Raw genomic sequence first — 20524 nt, 5'->3', positions numbered from 1 at the left:
CGCGGTCACCGACCCCAGGCGGCGGCCGGGCTAGCAGAGGGCAGCGGGAAAGTGACGCGGGGCGGACGGGGCGGGGTGGCAAGCGCGTCCCCAGGGAGGCGGGGGCGTCCGGGGTGGCGAGGCGGGGGGCGCGCTCGGACCGCCGCCCGGGTGCCCACCTGCCGCCGGAGCGCGCAGGGCGAGGGGCTGGACCCGGGCCGCGTCGACCCGTCTCGGGACTCGGCGTCCGGCTCCTCTCCGCCCCCGGGAGGGACCGAGGGAGGGCCGACGGCCGGGCCCGCCCCCGACCCCGCTGAGGCTGCTAAAAGGAGACCAGAGGAACCACCCCAGAGCGGAGAAACCAGTTTGGCCGGTCCAGCCGAGCGGAGGGAAAAGGGCGGCCGCAGAGGAAGGGGGCGCGGACGCGGGGCGGGGGAAGGCGGGGAGCCATTGGAGGGCGGCGAGAGCCCGAGGAGCCGCCGCCCGCTGGACGCGCTTCCCGGGGCCCCGGCCAGCCCCGTGCGCCATGAAGCGCTAGCGCGGCGGCCAGCGCGGGGCCGGCGGGCAGGTGCGCAGCGAGCGCGCGGGGAGGCGCGCCCCCGGCGGATGCCCCAGCCGGGGCCCAGCGAGCGCCAGGTGAGGAGGGGCGCGGCGGCCGGGCCCCCGATGTGCCCCGCAGGTCCCCTGCCGTCCCGCGGGGGCAGCAGCTGGCGGCGCCCGCGGGCTCCGGAGCCCACACGGGTGGGATCTGGGTGGAGGTGCCGGCAGCCTTCGCGGCCTCAGGGATGGGAAGACACAGCTGGCGGGGCAGGCGGCACCGCGGGGGCGGCCCTGGGCTCTTTACCGGTGCGCCAGGCGTTCGGGTTCTGCGCTCGTGTGCTGCGCTCAGGTCCCGGCTTAAGCGCCGAAGATCCAACCTGGCGGGGCTTGTGGCTCCTTGAGGGGCGCCGCTGGCTTTCCTGCGACGTCTGTCGCCCCTCGGTAGCCCCCGTTGACAGGGTTCTGCTGGGGGCCCCGTTGGGAGCCGATGCCCACGCTTCCGGGAAAGACCTCCAGGGCTGAACGTCCCGGCCGCGCCTTCGAGGAGGGATGGGGAGTGAGCTCGCCGCCACCGCGCCTACTGCGGGACCGGCGCCCTCCAGACGGCTTCCGAGAGCCTTAATGCTGTTTGGGAGGTGATGGGGAGAAGGGATCCTGTTTTCCGCCCGGGACTGGTGGGGCTTATCCGCCAGCTCCCATGGCACCGCCAACAGCCCAGCTTCTTCCCTCTCCAGCTTGGTGCCCGGCGCTGTCATCTCGCTGTCTGACTGCGGAGTGGCACTTGCGGGGAAGGGGTGTTGCAGAGAAGGGCGAGAGTTTTACCCGCCCCTCTTGCCCACCCCTCCCCACGTTGGGGAAGAGTTGTCAATGTCCCCTCAGCTTCTCCGAGGGAGTGTGCGCGCCTCGGCCCCGCCGGAGTGGGTTGGGGAGGCTTGGGACGCCGATCGGTGACAGCTGTGGGGGAGGACGAGGTGCCCGGGGGATGCCGAACGCAGGAGGCGGGTTGACAGGCGCGGGGAAGGGGAACCTGAGCTCCATTTCCGCTGAGCGAGCCCAGCTCAACCCCACCCGGCTCCCTCGGCCTGCCCCCGCGGCCCCCGGCGCTCTCCAAGTCCTTCTTGGGTAGCTCCGGACGCCGCCAATTTCCCCTCCCGGAAACTGCCCGCCCTGTGGGCCTAATAAAAGATTTTCCCATCTTCCTGGTCGCATTGCCTGCAAGTCTCTTTCTTCCATTCCTCGAGAATGAGATGAGACAACACAGGCGACGCACCGGAAGACCACCCGGCACCCCGTAGGTTACAGAGGACGGTTAACCGCTTTTATAAACGAACTTAAAAGGATGCGTGATCGAGTCTCCAGTGATGGTAAACACGAGGCAGATAAAAAGAGAAAACAGCACAGAGTATTAAGTGGAAGTTCTAATATTCATGTCTGGGGAGTACTTTTGTGTTAGACCTTAAAATGCCATTCATTAATTCCGGGCCGATTGTTGAAGGCTTTATTAAAACCTGTTATAAGTGCATGTACTGTGCAAAAGTTGATGAATGGTTATTAGCTGATGCTGATTACTTTCTGGGGGAGACGTCTGCCTGCCTGCAATTACGCCTCTAAATCCTCTTAATGATATTCATTAGGTAGTGGAGACTTCCTTGTTCTACTTTTAGGTAAGAAATAACCTTTGTTCACTTGCCATTTTCTAGTGACAGTGCTTGGATAATTTTTAGGGATTCTTTTGTCTGTTTTAGGGCGCCAAATGAGACTCAGACAGCTTAATACTAGTGAACAGGAACACCATATGTGAAAGCAGCCTTGGCCACTTTCAAGTTTTTTTTATTTTTATTTTAAGGAAAATGCATATCAGTGTGCATTTACTGTGGCTCAGTGGTGAAGAATCCCCCTACAATGAGGGAGATTTGATTCCTGGTGGGTGGGAAGATCCCCTGGAAAAGGAAATGGCAACCCACTCCAGTATTCTCACCCGGGAAATCCCACAGATAGAGGAGCGTGGTGGGCTGCAGTCCATGGGGTCACAGAAGAGTCAGACAGGACGTGAGCCACTAAACCACAATGCTTTTGTTAGTGATACTCAGTGATAGAGCTCGGAGGGGTGCTTTTAATTTTTGTAGTACTTGAGGCTTTAAAACAGTTCGGTAAAAAGTCGCAGGCCTAAGTAGTCTGCAGGTGTAAAGCAAGTTCAGGGCTGGTTCTGTTTTGCCTGGGTTTCTCTCCAGTCTTGGCACTAACAGCTCCGACCACATCCAGCTGTGGAGTGTTTGTTTCCCCATCTGTTGGCTCGTCCCTCATTGCTTCCTTCCTTTTTTCCCTTTGAACCTCCTTCCTCTTCCACTGTCTTTTTCCTGAAGCAAGGAGTTGTGGAAAATGTATGGATTTAGAGTCCCACAGATTTCAACTCTTTTACTTTAAATTGTATTTAATGTTTACAGTTTATTCTTATCTTTATTTTTGAAATTGTGTCACTTTAGATGAATTCCTAAATTTTCTGAAAAAAATGTTTTTCAACCTCCTTGGGTTGCGGAGGATTAAATAAGAAAACTAGTAAACCTTGCTTATAATAGTAGGTGTTTGTTGTTTTCTTGGTTTTGTTTATTAAATGGATTAAAAAAAAATAGTCTGATTCCCAGGTATTTAGTGTGTTTTTTGTATTTTATTGCTTTACTGAGGCTTGACTCCAGTGTTCAGTAGATTCAAGGGTTCCAGGTGATTCTTACAACTCACCTGAGATTTTAATCTCCTAGTTACCTTTGCTCTTTAGTTTCAATCATTGTGTAAAAAAAAAAATGCCTGTTCGCTTATGAATGCAGAGGAACTTGCTTTTTAGATACCAGAACAAGTTTCATGGGGTCTGTTCATGTTTTGTGTCTCTAAAGAGGTGCCTTTAAAGTTTCTCAGGCAGTAAATTTTAGAGTTTACTTCTATACCTCCCTCTAGGTTAGTCTCCTGGGAGGTTTTTTTGTGTGTGTATTGGTGATGTCTTTAGGTGTCTTGTGAGTTTTCAGGCCTGTTTGTTGGCATTGTTCAATTAGATTAATTGTATTCATGCCTGTAGGTGTTGTTTTGTTACCTACTAAGATAAGTAAAAATTAACTTGCTCCCAGAGGAGTTTTAAGCCTCTGGTGGCTCAGCAGTAAAGAATCTACCTGCCAGCGCAAGGTTCGATCCCTGGGTCAGGAAGATCTCCTGGAGGAGATTTCCCACTCCAGCCTGGCGTGCTGCAGCCCATGGGGTCGCGAAGAGTCAAACACAACCGAGCGACTGAACAAGAGTTCTTGCCTGGGAAATCCCACGGACAGAGGAGCCTGGCGGGCTACGGCCTGGGGTCACAAAAGAGTCGGACGGATACCACTTAGTGACTGAACAGCAACAGTGAAAATTAATTTGCTACCAGAAGAGTTTTTATCACATGGAAAGAATATGGGTCCTCCCAAATCCCCATCCTTGTGCCCAGCTAAAAAATCATATCCAGTATGAGATCTTCGGAGGTCCCATGTTGCTGAAAAGCTGGCATTATGGAAGAAGAGTCTAGAAAGCACACATACACATACACACATAATTAATAGTATATATATAAAACAGTCTTGTATCTCATCTTTATTAGAAAATGAAGGATTTTTTTTTCTCATCTGATCGTTAAGAAACACATTAATACTTTTCCTAATTGTTAAAAATTTGTTTAGTTGTGTCTGACTCTTTTGCAACCCCATGGATAATTGCACTTCAAATTGTCACCAAAACCATGCACAGCGGGAACTATGTTTGTTAAATGGTTCCATGGACGATGAGCCCAGAGGCAGCAGTAAGGGACTGGTGCAAGTGCGCTGGGATACTGTGATCTGGCTTGGAATCCTGGCCTCACAGCTCCCTGGTTGTATAACCCGCAGCGAGTTGTTAACTTGATTGCTCTAGCTTCAGTGAACTCACCTGTAAGATGGACGGGGAATTGCACTACATCAGAGTGTCACGTGATGGGTTCCAACCGAGAGAATTTAAAAGGGCTTAGCACAGACCTCAGTCAAATGTAGTCAGTGTTACTACCGTTGTGCTGTTGATGGCTGCTTAGTCACTCAGTCATGTCCGACTCTGTGACCCCATGGCCTGTAGCCCCGCCAGGCTCCTCTATCCATGGGATTCTCCAGCCAAGAATACTGGAGTGGGTTGCCATGCCCTCCTCCAGGGGATCTGCCCAACCCAGGTCTCCCACATTGCAGGTGGATTCTTTACTGTCTGAGCCACCAGGAAAGCCTGGTGTATTGTTGATACCGGTCAGTGAATACTCATGGCTCAGGCCACCTTTGCCTTTCTCCTAGACGGTTCGGGAAATGGGCATCACTCCGTATGTTAGTATTCACTTAGCAAACATAGCTGTGTATTTGCACCAGGCAGTGGCAAGAAAAAGTCCTCTAGGGCCAGGGTGAGGTTCTGAACTTCTAGACCCAGGGCTTGGGTTGTGGAGTCCAGGTGTCTAAGGACCAGGGAGCATGGTGACCTAGGGATATGTGTACCTAGTCACAGCCATGAGGGGTGGCCATCCCTACCTGGGTGCGCTCTCCTCCTGCAGAGTGGAGAGCGGACCTTGGGACACAGCTGGTCTCCTTCGCCTCCACTTCCTGACTGCTTTCATCTCCCTCACCTCTGTAGTCTTGTTCTTTATTTAAAATTTTTGGTCGTACCCCATGACATGTGGGACTTTAGTTCCCTATCTGGGGATCGAACCTGGCCCCCTGCATTGGAAGGTTGAGTCCTAAGTGCTGTATTACAGAGAAAGCCTGTATTCTCGCTTAAACAAAAACCGAAAACTCCTCTCTGTGCCAAACTTGGGTTCTTTTTAAGGGATCGGTGCTTTCTGTTGGTTTCTGAGTCGTGGCCCCTGCTGAGCACCACTAGCAACAATCCCGTTTACCTATCTGTCCACTGCCCACCCGTCCCTCCTACTCATTCATTAAAAAATGGCTTGAGCGTGCTCTCCTGGCATTGCACCTGCGATGTGGGAGCCTGCGAGGTTCCTGGATGGCCTGAGTTGTGTTTTTGTCTTTTCCTCTTCGGTAAGACAGTAGAGCGGATGTTTTCTGTCTTCCTGATCGGACTTTGCCCCTCTGTGCACATGGAGGTGGTCGCCTTAGACCATGGAGGGTGGCCTGGGCCTCTCCCAGCTCTGAAGTTCTGTGTTCATTATCAGTCTTCAAGTCCAGTGAATTTGCACTTTATAAGGGAGAGCTGGGCCTGGAGGCCATGGCGCATCAGGGGTAGGAAGCTGGCTGTCAGACTGGGGAGAGGACTCCTGGGGCTGGGGGCCCGGCTATCAGAGCTCACCCTTGCTCCAGGGCCACCTTTCGGTAGTGATGACCACCTTCCCTAGTGTGACTGAGAAGCCTGGTGCTTCTCATCGAGCACACGTGTAGCCTGACCTTTGGCTAGCAGCTGTGGTCTTTATTTACAGGGCCGTCATTTATGGCTTTGTCTCTCTGCTGAGTGGCTTTTGTTCACCAGGGTTGAAGTTTGTTTGATTTAGAGCAAGGAAGCATTGGAAACCAGTTTTCTAACCTTTACTCAGATGGGGCCCAGTTGAATATCCTCATCAGAACAACTCGGGCACTGAGCATGATTGGCTCACAGTCCCTGATCACCCATTCCTGGTTTGGGGAGGCTCCCGTGGCTTGCGTGCATTACTTATTTTATGGTGTGATATGAAACTGTTAGTCGCTCACTTGTGTCCGACTCTTTGTGACCCCGTGGACTGTAGCCCACCAGGCTCCTCTGTCCATGGAATTCCCCAGGCCAGAATACTGGAGAGGGTTGCCATGCCCTCCCCCAGGGGATCTTCCTGACCCAGGGATCGAACCCGGTTTCCTGCATTGCAGGCGGACTCTTTACCATCTGAGCCACCAGGGAAGCCCATGGTGTGCTGTGACCCGAGTGAGTGATGGCCACCTGCCCTTGTGTGACTGAGAAGCTTGGTGCTTCTCATCGAGCACATGTGTAGCCTGACCTTTGGCTAGCAAGAGATCACTCACAGGGTGGCAGAATTGTCAGATGTTGCGTCTGCACTAATGTGCTTATTCATGGAGCAGGATCAAAACCAGAACCCTTTCGGTCATGATTAGATGTCTATTAGGCTAAAAACATCTTAATCGGAACAATAGACTCTTACGTGACCTTTTGCTCACAGGGTGTGTTGAAAATTAGCCAAGATAAGGATTTGCATATTTTAAAAGCAAGACTTTTTTTTTAAGGAAAATATACACACATTTCACACTGACTCCAATGTCACTATCCTTGGATATCATTCCATCTTCCTATCCTGTGCCAGTCCCAACTACAGAAAGGATATTAATCTATCGGAGCTTTGCTACTTTATCTAGCTCAACTCGGTTGAGATTTAGAATATTTTTTTAAAATCAGTCTTAGCCTTCCCCTCTTGCATAGAGAAATACGGTAAGAATTCTTAAAGGTCACATAAGTAGCATCCAGTGTGACCTGGATCCTTGAGATCATTCAGACCAACTCTTGAGGAAAAAAAAAAGCTGAAGAAAGTTTGCTCAGTCGCTACTGGTCTCATTTCTTAAGTTCTAGCAGGTGGCTCAGTGGTAAAGAACCCACCTGCCAATGCAGGAGACAAGGGTTCGGACCCCTGGGTTGGAAAGATCCCTTGGGAAAGGAAATGACAACCCACTCCAGTATTCTTTCCTGAGAAATCCCATGGACAGAGGAGCCTGGTGGGCTACAGTCCATGGGCTTGCCAGAGGTGGACATGACTGAGTAAGCTTCTTGAATGGCCAGAAAAGACAACTTGTAGCTTCTCTTAGGGAATTTCCCGTCTCCTCAGTCAATCTGCAGTGTGGATACCCCTCCTAGCCTTACAAAGTCTGAGACAGCTGGCCAATAGCTACTTACAAACCACATCCTTCGTGCCAGGCACTCAGCGTTGGTCAATTAATCAAGGAGGTGAAGAGCCTGCCCTTAAGGAGCTCACATTCTAGCGAGATGAGGACAGTGGATAATAAAGATAGTGAATAGGTAAATTACAGGCTTCCCTGGTGGCTCAGACGGCAAAGAATCCGCCCGCAGTGCAGGAGACCTGGGTTCCATCCCTGGGTTGGGAAGATCCCCTGGAGGAGGAAATGGCAACCCATTCCAATATTCTTACCTGGAGAATCCCATGGACAGAGGAGCCTGGCAGGCTACCGTCCAAGGGGTCACGAAGAGTCGGACATGACTGAGCGACTAAGCACAGTGCACAGGTAAATTACGTGGTGTGTTTGAAGATCAGTGCTACAGGGGTGGAAAAGAGGAAGCTGAGCAGGGTAAGAGAATCTGGGTAGGGGGCGGACTGGGCAAGGGAGCAGGATGCAGTGGGACAGTGGAGAGGGTGGCATCTGGGTGAAGACTCAGCAGGGAGAGAGTGAATTAGGAAGATCTTGGACAGCAGGAGTGGGGAGAGTGTCGCGGGGAAAGATGACTTGGTGCCTGGCTGGTGTGATGTAGGCCAACAGGTCATTGGCTGTTCCTCAAACCTGGGAGTGCAGAGGGGCAGGGCCCGGGAAGACAGAGCAAGGGGGTGTGGAGCCCCTGGTGCAGGGCTTCCTACGAGTGTGAGGGTTTTGGCTCTGACTTTGTGCAAGCTGGATGAGGGCGGTGGAGGGAGTCGGTGGAGGACGTTGCCCATTGAGGGTCATGATCTAGCCTCTGACTCGTGTTTTAGTCTCTCTGGTTGCTGTGTGGAGACCACGCCGGGGGACGGCTCTTAGACTGGGAGGGTAGTGAGGAAGCTGACCAGGTGAATTATGTTGGAGTCTGGGACCAAGGTGAGACGTCTGAGAGAGAGAAGGCTGTGGATATTTTTTAAAGGTAGAGCCAACAGGATTTCCAGACGGACTGAACTTGGGATGTAAGAGAAAGAGGAGCCAAAGATAACTTTCTTGGCAGAGTCTGGGTCGCAAACAGAAATCTGAATTTTCAAAATGTGGTAAATTCAACGGGCTGTGTTCAGATCACTTGTAATAGGTTATAAAAAAGGCTCTTCAGAAGACACATTTGTATAAGATTTTCGTTCACAGAACTTCAGCAGAGAATTCTATCATCAGAGCATGTCTTTCTTCTTTGCTGAAGAGAGGGGAGGTGCTGGAAAAGACGATTTCCAGGAAGCTGAGGCCTTTGCTTGTATTGGAAGGAAAGTGAACGTGTTAGGTGCTCAGTCATGTCTGACTCTGCGACCCTGTGGACTGTAGCCCACCAGGCTCCTCTGTCCATGGGATTTTCCAGGCAAGAATACTGGAGTGGGTTGCCATGTCCTCCTCCAGGGGATCTTCCTGACCCAGGGATTGAGCAGAGTTTTTACCCCCTAGCTCCACCTGGGAAGGAAGATGGTCTGTATTCCATGGGGGGCACAGGGCATGGAGACCTCTCCTGCAAAAGAAAACAGGTGAAATTGCTGGTAAGGCCCCTGCTCCCACTGCTCCCATCCTTACCACGTTGTCTAGTGGGGAAGGCAAGCTTCTGTCCCACAAACACAGGCTGGCCACCCCCATCTCCACACATGTGGGTTATCTTTTTTCAAACAGTTTTATTGAGATATAATTCCCATACTGTACAATTCATCCTTTTACAGTGTACAATTCTATGGTTTTAGTCTATTTACAGAGTTGTACCACCATCACTGCAGTCTTTTTTTTTTTTTAATATCTGAATACTTTTTTGGCCCCACTGGTCTTCGGTGTGGCATTCAGGATCTTTGATCTTCGTCGCAGCTTGCAGACATGTAGTTGTGGTATTTGGGCTCTAGTTCCTTGACCAGGGATCAAACCTGGGCCCCCTCTGTTGGGAGCACAGAGTGTTAGCCACTAGACCACCAGGGAAGTCCGATCACAGTCTATTCTGGAAGCTTTTCATAACCTCCAAAAAGGAGTCTGGTCCCCTTTAGCTGTCCCTCGTATTCCTGCTCCCCTTAGCTCCTGGCAACCTCTGCTTTCTGAATCTATGTATTTGCCAATCTGGACCTTTTCTCGAAGCATACAACATATGTTTTTTTGTGAGCTGACTTATTTCACTTAGCATGTTTCTGTGGTGTTTTGTTTAGCGTAATCATCCACGTTGTAGCATTTAGCCATGTTTAAGTCCTTAATTGCTGAGTACACAAGTTACTTTTGCATGTGACATTCTTGAAAGGGTCACAGGGAATAGAAATGTGTGTTAGTCACAAATAGATCGATTAACATTGCTAGAAAAGGAATTGTTTGTGCCCAGAGAGCTAATATTTCTCTGTGAAGGTGTATGTGTGTGTATATGTGTGCGTGTGCACTGATTTGTTCTTTCATAGCTAACTACAATGTACATGGAATTTGTGACTGAATCTAAAAACTGGTGGCTTTTGAGTGACCTTATCATTTTCTTTCATTTAAAAAAGTCAACATTTACTTATTAAATGCCCGCTATATTCCAGGCCACATGGCAGGTGCTGGTGGTTAATGCCAGGATGAACAAAACAGGGACCTTCCCCTGTGGTGCTTACAGGGTTGCTGGAGGAGGGGTAGTAGGAGTCAATATTGAACCAAAGAGAGATGAGATGCACTGACATTAGAATCTGTGATAAGCACTTACAGGAAAATAAGACATGACTAAGAATAATGAGGGCTGACGTTAAGATGGCCCCAGAGGAGCCCAAATGGCCATGGAAGTTCGGATGGATAAGTCCACCATGGTGCATCCGTATGATGGAATACTGTTCCGTCTTAAAACAGAAGGAAATTCTGACACACACCACAACATGAATGAACCTTGAAGAATTATGCTGAATGAAATAAGTCACACACAAAAGGACAGCTACTGTACGATTCCACTTCTATGAGGTACACGGAATAGTCAAGTTCATAGAGGCAGAAAGGAGAACAGTGGTTACCGGAGGTGGAGGGAGGGGCACTGGGAATGAGTGTTTAAGAGGACAGAGTTTCAGCTGGGGAGGATGAGAAAGTTCCCACGGTGGGCGGCGGTGATGGTGGTACTGCGTTGTGGAAGTACTGAACGTCGCTGACACACACTCTTACAAATGGCTAAAATGGTCAGTTGTAGGTTGTATATATTTTACCGCTACAAAAGATTTAGCCCAGGAAGACGTCTTGAAGGAGATTATTCTTGAGACCTGAAGGATGAGAAGGCATCAGGTAAGGCTTTTCCTGGTCCAGCTCATGACAAGAGCATCTGCAAAGTCCCTGCGGTGAGAGCTTCCTGCTGTGTCCTGGGACCTGTGAGAAGGCCAGGATAGCTGGGGGGTGGGATGGTTGGGCCCGAGAAGCATGGGGTGAGGTGGGCAGGGACCAAGCTGGTTGGAAGACATCGATGTATTTGTAAGCTGTGGAGTGACGTGATTTGATTTTGAGTTTCAGTTGAAAACTCAGACTATGATGTGGAGAATGGGCGGGGTAGGGAGCCAAGAGCAGAAGCGAGGAGACCAGTTAGGAAGCTGCTGCCAGGATCTGAGAGAGAGAGATGAGAGGTGAGGGGCTTGGGCCAGGATGGCGGTGGAGATGTGAAGCAGGGGGCGGAAGCTGCTGTTGGTTGTGGAGCCTCCACCTGGGTGACGGATCAGATTCCAGGATCTCGTGGAAGGGAAGGAGCAGTTGATTCTCAGGTTTCTGACATAAGGGATGGAAGATGAGGATGTCAGAGACAGAGGAGCAGGACGGAAGATTATGAGTTTAGCTTTTGTCGTGTTCACTTCCATCCAGGAGTGGCCAGAGGTCAAGCTCTGATAAGTTCAGGAATTTTGCCTGGAGACATGCAACCATGGGAACCAGCAGCGTGGAGTTTGGTTTAATGAATTCCACAGGGACATTGGAAACCTTACAAAACTGAGCACTTTCTTGATGGTTCAGTGGTAAAGAATCCACCTACAGTGCAGGAGACATAGGAGATTCGGGTTTGATTCCTGGGCTAGGAAGATCCCCTGGAGGAGGAAATGCCATCCCACTCCAATATTCTTGCCTGGAAAAATCCCATGGACAGGGGAGCCTGGCGGGCTACAGTCCCAAGGGTTGCAAAGAGTCAGACATGACTGAGCATGACCATGGACGAGCAGGGATGCTGGAAACCTTATGAAACCAATTGGTCTTTCTAACCTTAGGGTCATCCTTTTAATTTTTATTGTTTTTTTTGTGAAATAGTACATTCAACTATTTTTTTTAAGCAATAAAGCATTTAAATTTGAGCAAAGAAAGCACTTGTGGAACTGCTCTAATGTTGCCTTATGGATGAGAACGACAGTGGAACGCTGGTACGGTATTATCTAGTTGGCAGGACCACCACACACAGGTCAAATGTTTGTATTAGACATGGGAGGGGGCAGTTGGTATATTTAATGGGAACTTGCTAAAGTTTGGGAATTTCTCATGGACAGTGCAGTATTTATTTTTTTAATTACAGAAATTTATTGCAGTTTAGTTGATATACAAAATTGTGTTAATTTCAACAGTAGGGTATTTAAATTGGCTTATGTGGCCTTGTATAAAAACCAAATTGTGCTTTTAAATATGTGTATGGGGTGTGTGGGGCTTCCCTGGTAGCTTAGCTGGTAAAGAATCCACCTGTAGGAGACCCCGGTTCAATTCCTGGGTCAGGACGATCCCCTCGAGAAGGGATAGGCTACCCACTCCAGTATTCTTGGACTTCCCTGGTGGCTCAGACAGTAAAGACTTCCCTGGTGGCTCCGCCTGTAGTGCGGAGACCTGGGTTCAATCCCTGGGTTGGGAAGAATGCCTGGAGGAGGGAACAGCAACCCACTCCAGTATTCTTGCCTAGAGAATCCCCATGGACAGAAGAGCCTGGTGGGCTACAGTCCGTGGAATCACAAAAAGTCGGACATGACTGAGGGATGAAGCCCAGCCCAGCACATAGGCTGTGTGACAAAACGGTGCTGATTTGCCGACAGAGGCCTGTGCTGCACAAGTGGATTTACCCACTCAGTCCTGTGCTGTCTCTGTTGTTGTTTAGTTGCTAAGTCGTGTCCCACTCTTGTGACCCCACGGACTGTAGCCCACCAGGCTCCTCTGTCCATGGGATTTCCCAGTGCAAGAATACTTAAGTGGGTTGCCATTTCCTTCTCCAGGGCAGGTTCCCAGCCCAGGGATCGAACCTGTATCTCCTGCATTGGCAGACAGATCTTCTACCACTGAGCCACCTGGGAAGCCCTGTCTGTATTTACTGACCTCTTTTTTTTCCAAGTGAAGGAATTGTAGGTGGCTTGAAGTCTCAGAACTAGTAATTGACAAAAGCAGAAATTGAGCTGATTGAGGATTTCGAGACACCCAAGGTGAGAGTTGCCTTCAGGACCTTGCAGTTAATGGCTGGAAAAGCAGTACAAACAATTTTGAAATACAGAAGCAAATAAAAACACACAGGGCACACAATTAACTTTGAATCTTAACTAGACAACAAATACATTTTTTAACATAAGTATGTCCCTCCCATGCAATTTTTGAGACATACTTAGACTAAAAAATGATTTATCTAAAATTCAGATTTGACTGTGCATCCTGTGTGTTTTCTTTGGCAACACTACTCAGAATCAAAATTTAGGAACACAGAGATGTTTGGAATTTAAGGACTATGTGTATATTCAAGCTCCCTTTGACAACTCCTGGATCTTCGATGCATTTTAAAAAAACCTGAAGTTGGGCATGAGAAGAGAATTGATTTTTTTCCCCCTTAGTCTCTTGAAATGTCTGTGTTGTGTTACGTTCCTGAATTTTAGTGAATATTCCTTGTTTGTAATTAGCAGCAGCCTGATATTGGGGAACAAGCTCTGAGTTTAGGAGCTGGCAGATCTGACTGAGTCCCTGACTAGTTAGTTCTTTGATCTTGACGGGAAATAACAGTGTTTTGCAGTTTTAGATCACTTCATAGTTTTAAAACCTTCTCAGTTGGGAGTTACTAGGACAGGTATTGCTTCCACAACACAGAAGAGAAACTCAAGGGAAAGTAAGGTTTGGGTGGGTGGCCAAAACTGGGCTAAGACACACTTCTCAACTTTTAGTTCAGTGATCAGCCCATTGTTTTTTTAAGACCCCATTTCTTTGTGATTCAAATCATGGCTCTGATGTTTTATGGGCCTCCCAGGTGGCACTGTTGGGAAAGATACCCCTGCCAATGCAGGAGACTTAAGAGATGTGGGTTCAATCCCTGGGTTGGCAAGATCCCCTGGAGGAGGGCATGGCAACCCACTCCATTATTCTTGCCTTCAGAATCCCAGGGACAGAGGAGTCTGACAGGCTGTGGTCCATAGGGTCACAAAGAGTCGGACAAGGGTGTCTTCCTGATGTGATTCCATGACTCTACATGATCTCATCTGTCATAATATTCCAGTTTTGAAAATTTACGTGGTGGAAACAACGTCAAGCATGGTAGGTTAAGAAAGTGATGCAACATGCTTCATTGGCAGCCATGGAATTTGGCAGCCAGATTTCCAGGAATTATGATATTGTGGGTAGCGTTGGGGAAGAATTAGGGTCCAGTATTCTGAAAGGGTAAGCTCAGTTTCTTCTGGGATGAAGCATTGTCTTAATAGCGATACTCATTCAGATTTTTGAAATCCTGTTACTTAAAGTGTAGCAGTCCCAGCGGATACCGCTAATACCTAGATCTGGACGCTGCTGATGCTGCTAAGTCGCTTCAGTTGTGTCCGACTCTGTGCAACCCCATAGATGGCAGCCCACCAGGCTCCCCCATCCCTGGGATTCTCCAGGCAAGAACACTGGAGTGGGTTTCCATTTCCTTCTCAAATGCATGAAAGTGAAAAGTGAAAGTGAAGTTGCTCAGTCGTGTCCGACTCCTAGCAACCCCATGGACTGCAGCCCACCAGGCTCCTCCGTCCATGGGATTTCCCAGGCAACAGTACTGGAGTGGGCTGCCATTGCCTTCTCCGTGTGTATTCTATTTTGAAGGGAGTTTGTCGTTTGTTTTTCTTGGAATGTGCTGTGTGCAGTCTGTGCTAAGTAACACATGCGTGGTGAATGAATGAATAGAACACCCTATCCTTGATGACCAGATTGGATGGTCATTAATTTCACTTTCCATACTGACTTGAGGGAACTATGATTGTGTTAGCAATAGTCCTTGCCCTTCAGATATTTAAAATTTAATAGGGGAATCAGACAAAACCACATCTAACTGAAGTACAAGGCAGTATGGTCTTCACACAAAGAAGAAAAGAAACGTGCTTTTCTTTTCGTCTCTTTTTAAGAAACATGTTTTTCTGGCGGCAGAGATGTCTGGTGGTTCTGTTTTGTTCATTACATATTTGCTTTTATCAGCTATTTTATTTTTTTGTCTACACAGTGAATACTACATGTCCCTTTAGAAAGTTTATAAAATTCCAGATGAGGTCTTTTTATTTTAAATGGCTTTTCCTTCTATTTTGAGACACTTTAAATCTTCAGAAAGATTAAATAACACCAACATTTGTTACCTTCAGCACTGAGGGTAGACCATTTTCAAATGAAGAGATGCCTTTTTAAAAGTTGAAAATCAGTAAAGTTGTGAAATCAACAAGTCACTAAAAACCAGTTTTGGAGAAGAAGCTCATGGCAAAGACTGAGGACGTTGCCTCCCAGTCTCAATTCTAGCTGGGACCTCAGGCCCACCTTTCATCCGATGAAGTTACGTCTTATGTATGGGCTCCTTTGCGTGTGTCGTAAGGAAATAAGTAAGCATAATATGGCTTTTATTGCACTTGGCACAGAACCCAGGGAATGTAAAGGCTCGCGACCGTTGAAAGAACTACAGTACGTTTTATTTGCTAGTAAAATTTAGTTTGCCATGTTGTTGTAGGCGTTGCGCAAGGATTTCCAGTCCAGACCACTCCTAGAATTTAATATTAATGTCTTAATTTATTGTGTTCCAACTTGTATCCTTGAACACTTTAGATCTTTTAAATATTCTAACATCCTGTTGGGCAGTCCTTGTATACTCTAGAATTTGTCTGACAAGCTCTGAGTTGTTGGAGCACATTTTTCTGCCCCAGCATTTTCAAAGTCAATGTTCCCTATCTGGCTTTATTTTAACCCCTCTTACTAGACAAAGATGATAGTATCTTTCCTTTGCATTCAAGCAAATCTTGATTTTTAAAAAAGTTTAACATTTTTGGGGAGTTCCTAGTTTTCTTGAACTTTAGACACATTTCTGAAATGGAGGAGCTTAGATTAGAAGATATCCAGGGCTTCCCTGCGGAGAAGGCAATGGCACCCCACTCCAGTACTCTTGCCTGGAAAAATCCCATGGACGGAGGAGCGTGGTAGGCTGCAGTCCATGGGGTCGCTAAGAGTCCGACACGAGTGAGCGACCTCACTTTCACTTTTCACTTTCACACATTGGAGAAGGAAATGGCAGCCCACTCCAGTGTTCTTGCCTGGAGAATCCCAGGGATGGGGGAGCCTGGTGGGCTGCCATCTATGGGGTCGCACAGAGTTGGACACGACTGGAGCGACTTAGCAGCAGCAGCAACAGAGTGGTTAAGAATCTGACTGCCAGTGCAGGGGTCATGGGTTCGATCCGTGGTCCCAGAAGATCCCACACGCCTCGGGGCAGCTAAGCGCATGTGCCACAGCTACTGAAGCCCATGTGCCCTAGAGGCCTGCTCTGCCACATGAGGAGCCCCTGCCAAGAGCAGCCCACACGCCACAGCTAGAGAGTAGCCCTTGCTCACCGCAACTAGAGAGAGCCCGTGTGCAGCAACAGAGACCCAACACAGCCAAAAATAAATAGATAAATAAATAATACGAATAAAAATATCCCGCCCCAACTTTCCTATCTTAACTTTACTAGATCCTTCCCTCTGCCTCTGCCCACGCGCTGCTTAAAAGGTGCTCTGGAGATGTTTCTGTCTTTGTTTCCTGGTCCGTTGCAGGCACCATCTTTAGACTAACTCGGAGAATGCTCTGTTTTCACATGTCCTTAGTGATATTAATATGGCAGGGTTATTCGTATTTAATAATCCTGGTATTGTGATAGACTCTTAAAGCACGGCCCATTGTTTAAGGAGGAAAGTATTTGTTGCAAAAGGAAAAAGGATGATAGTGAAATATTTGATCATTAAAACACTTCCCATAGAAAGGGAATGCTTTCATTCCTGATGTTAATTGTGCAGTTGCTTCTCCTAACCACCTGATAACAAATGGCATTCCCCTTTGACCTGGAATTCTGTAGGAACGGAGTGCCCTCCCGGTGCTCGGGGTCTTCGCTATACTGTGTCCTTCATCCGTACGGTTCTTTCCCGCCCCACCTCCCCCTGCTGACCAGGTGTTACCTCCTCCTGGATGACTTCCGAGCGGCCCCTCCTTTACTCCAGGCCCTCTCTGTATATTCCGGTCCCAGCTTGGATCAGGCCGTCTCAGAGAGAGGCCAGCTGTTTATGTCACACGCCAACACGGCTTGCTGTGTCGTGCTTGTCTGGATACTGGTTTTCAGAGTATGGTCCCGGAGGCAGCAGCATCAGCACAAGTGGGGGCCCCATCCAGATTTACCAAGTCAGAAACTCAGGAATGGGGACCCAGCGTTCTATGGCTGGACAGAACTTCCAGACGGTTCTGACGCCGTCTCCAGTCACTTCTTCAGTGTATTAAGTTGGTGGTGTTTGCAGTGATCCAGGAGGTAGTGGAGGACAGGGAAGCCTGGTGTGCAGCAGTCCATGGGGTCACAAAGAGTCTGACGTGACTCAGGGACTGAACCATGACAACAGCTGGGGTGGAAAGAACCCATTGTGGACTGATAGAAGGAACTGTATGGCTTTCATTCTTTTAAAAAGATGCCAGACGAGACGATCCAGGTTCTTAGGCCTTATTACTTAGCAAAACAGTCTCAAACAAAAATAGATATTTTAAGATTTTGGTACCAGCTTTTGTTTCTTATTGCCATCCTTTGCAAATGCCACATAATACTAGGGATTATTTTTAGTTAACTCCTGTTTGGGAAAAATGGACTCTTGTGGCATCTTGGTTTGGGTTAGAGATCTTTTTACTAATAGTACTTGGAAACTTCTAAATCATTCTGTAACTCTGAGCTAGAAGATATTTGCATCCAAGGGAAGACAACTAATGCATATATTCCCTCACTATTCTGGTTTGAGTTTATGTTATTGTCAAAAGATGATAATGAGTTCCCAGGATCTTGAAAGTATCTTGGGGTTAGTACAGATACATTTGCTTCCTACTAGGTGGAGCCAAGCCAAGTTTAATACTTGGTTCGGTTGTGTTCAATTTTATGTACTTGTCCACAGAGTCAGAACGTGAGAAAGTCGGTGTCATTTGTAGAGCCCTTATCCTGAGTTGGCTGTGAACTTGTTGAGACAGAAATGAGCACCAGGTTTCTTAAAACATTTTACAGAAATTTCCCCAGCCTAATCAACCACAGGTGATTTGGGTCACAGGGGGACATTTTCGGTTGTCACAACTTAGGGGTTGCTACTGACATTTAGTGATTGAGGCCAGGAGTGTTGCTAAACCTCTGACAGCCCCCACCGTGATGATCTCTCCCACCCAAAATGTCAGTGATACTAAGGCTGAGAAATCCTGCTCTGAACGATGGACAGGAATGGTCATAAAACCCTGGGGTTCCTCGGGACTCAGTCCCAGCCTTGTTTTCCCCTCCGTGGGGTAATGGCCTCTGTTTCTGTGGCTTTGTTAGTGTTAGTCACTCAGTCGTGTCTGAATCTTTGTGACCCTGTGTAGCCCACCAGACTTCTCTGTCCATGGAATTCACCAGGCAAGAATACTGGACTGGGTTGCCGTTCCCTTTTCCAATAACAACTAAATACTATTAATTTAATGTGCCGATTTCTGCTGGCCTTCCATTACAGCCACTTTTTTCTCCCTGCCAGCCTGCTGTCTCCACTCGAGCATCTTCAGAGCTCCCTGCCTCACTCCCCACACACAGGACATCCAGCCCTGAACCCCAGTCAGTTCAGACGACTTCTCCACCTGGACTTGGACTTGATCTGTGACACTTTCTCTCCCGCACTCCACCATCTTGACCTCCACTTCCAGTCCATCTCCGAGACCTGTTGCTTCTACTGCCAGAAGGTCTGCAGTTTCTCTCCATTGCCGTCCCCTTGGCTCCAGCCCGCACCCTCCTTTTCCTGGACCATCTCAGGGGCCTCCTGACTGGTGTCTCCATCTGCCCCTTCCAACCCAGAGCAGCCATTTATCCCGAAGCATGTACACGCCCAGCTGCAAAACCTGTCTGCAGCTCAGCATTGCAGTTTCAAGCAGTTTCCCTTCTGAACAGGGCTCACCAGGCCTGGCTTCCTCCCCACTGGGTCTATTCTTGTCTCTTTCAATTTCTGGAGCACGATGAAGCCCTTCCTGTCTCCGCACCTACACATTTGTCGCTTTTTCACCAGGAAAGCTCTCCCCTCAAATGACTCCTCCTTATGTTACTGAAAGTGGGGTCTGGCTGCCTGCCTCTCAGAGCCATTAACAAGGCCAGGTTGGTGGAAAGGAAAGTTTGCTTTATTTTGAATGCTGGCAACTAAGGTGGGGTGCGGTCTTCCCTGGTGGCTCAGAGGGTAAAGAATCTGCCTGCAATACAGCAGACCCAGATTCGATCCTTGGATCAGGAAGATCCCTTGGAGAGGGAAATGGCAACCCACTGTAGTATTCCTGCCTGGAGAATCCCATGGACAGAGGAGCCTGGTGGGCTACAGTCCATGGGGTCGCAAAGAGTTGAACATGACTGAGAGACTAACACATACACACAACCAGCAAGGGAGGGTGGTTGTCCATCCAAAGGCCTCCTCTGCCCCGTCTCCCCCGCCCGAAAATCAGTGGGCAAGAGCCTGTATAGACAGAGGGGTCTACATGCAGAAACAGCATGGTCAGTTCTGACCGTCGTCTTGAGACTGGTCATCGATGGTCTGACCAGCATCATCTTGATTGCTGTAGGTACAGTTAACCTTAAGTTCCAGCATGAGTTTGTTTCCATTTTTTTGAGGCCAGTTCTCGGAATGATGGCGGTTTATGTACGGCTGCAGTCTAGTCACCATGTAGTTAACTTCTCCACCTGGCATTTCGGTATCTGCAAGACAGCTCACAGGATACAGCTCGGAATATTATCTGTAGCCCTTGAGGAGGAACTAAAGGTCCCGACAGTGTTTAATGAGTACATTATTATTATTTGGCCTGCTTTGACCGTTTTCCTTTGTTTATGCATTTTTTCGTGTCTCTGATAAAGCTTGCTCTTGGGCTAGCATTTTTCCACAGACAAAAGGCAAGCTGAAACCATGGGGGTGGGCAACGGCTGTGGGGTCCTGCTCCATTTCAGTTATCTCTTGCTTTGTGGCTGAGTGTCGTTTCTTCAGAGTGTCCTCTGACCACCTGAATGAAATAGGTCTTTCCTGAGGGATGCCCTCTGCTCTTTCTCTTGAGAGGGAGACCCTTTGTTTGCGTGGGGGCACAGAGGAGGGAGTTATCAAACAGTAACTCAGTTTACAAGTGTTCAGGAAGGTTCCCAAGAAGAGGTTACGTTGGAGAGCCTCTTGAAGAATGAGTGGGGTTCCTCAGAAGAATGACTTGGGAAATATTAATAATAAAATTCTGATTGGGGTGGGGGTGATGCTGGGAATTAAATGGGTTTTACCCACTCCAGTATTCTTGCCTGGAGAATCCCATGGACGGAGAAGCCTGGTAGGCCACAGTCCACGGGGTCGCAAAGAGTCGGACACGACTGAGCGACGGAACGGAAGGACAACCTAGTGCCTGATTGCGCCCACCAGTGGCTGAGAAGGACCTTCCGGAAAGTGGCTACTTCTACAGTATGGACCAATGGCTTCTCAAACATAGATGTCCTTGTGAATCTCCAGGGGGTTCCTGTTCATAAGTGGCTTCTGGGTTTAATTGGTGGTAAGTTCCATAATTCTCATGAGCCCTTAATCGTGAGGAAGGGGAGGACCAGACATATTGATGAAAGAACAACAGCCCTGGCATCAGAGCCCTTTGATAAGCAGTAGAAA

The 20524-nt window shown here is 48.6% G+C and overlaps 1 protein-coding gene across 1 annotated transcript in view; it reads left to right on the top strand.

The window, feature by feature from the left end:
- Positions 1 to 330: 330 nt before the first annotated feature.
- ATP8B1 (ATPase phospholipid transporting 8B1) overlaps positions 331 to 20524 on the top strand; it is a 113164-nt gene continuing 92970 nt past the window's right edge. The window contains exon 1 of the mRNA XM_055417434.2: positions 331 to 615. The gene's annotated coding sequence lies outside the window, so the exon portion shown is untranslated. The remainder of the gene's footprint in view (positions 616 to 20524) is intronic.

The sequence above is a fragment of the Moschus berezovskii genome, chromosome 28 (genome assembly GCF_049115385.1).
Source record: "Moschus berezovskii isolate FMDL1 chromosome 28, NW_MosBer_1.0, whole genome shotgun sequence".
Lineage (NCBI taxonomy): Eukaryota > Metazoa > Chordata > Mammalia > Artiodactyla > Moschidae > Moschus > Moschus berezovskii.
The sequence above is the reverse complement of the archived record's forward strand: the minus strand, read 5'-3'. Positions and strand labels throughout refer to the sequence as shown.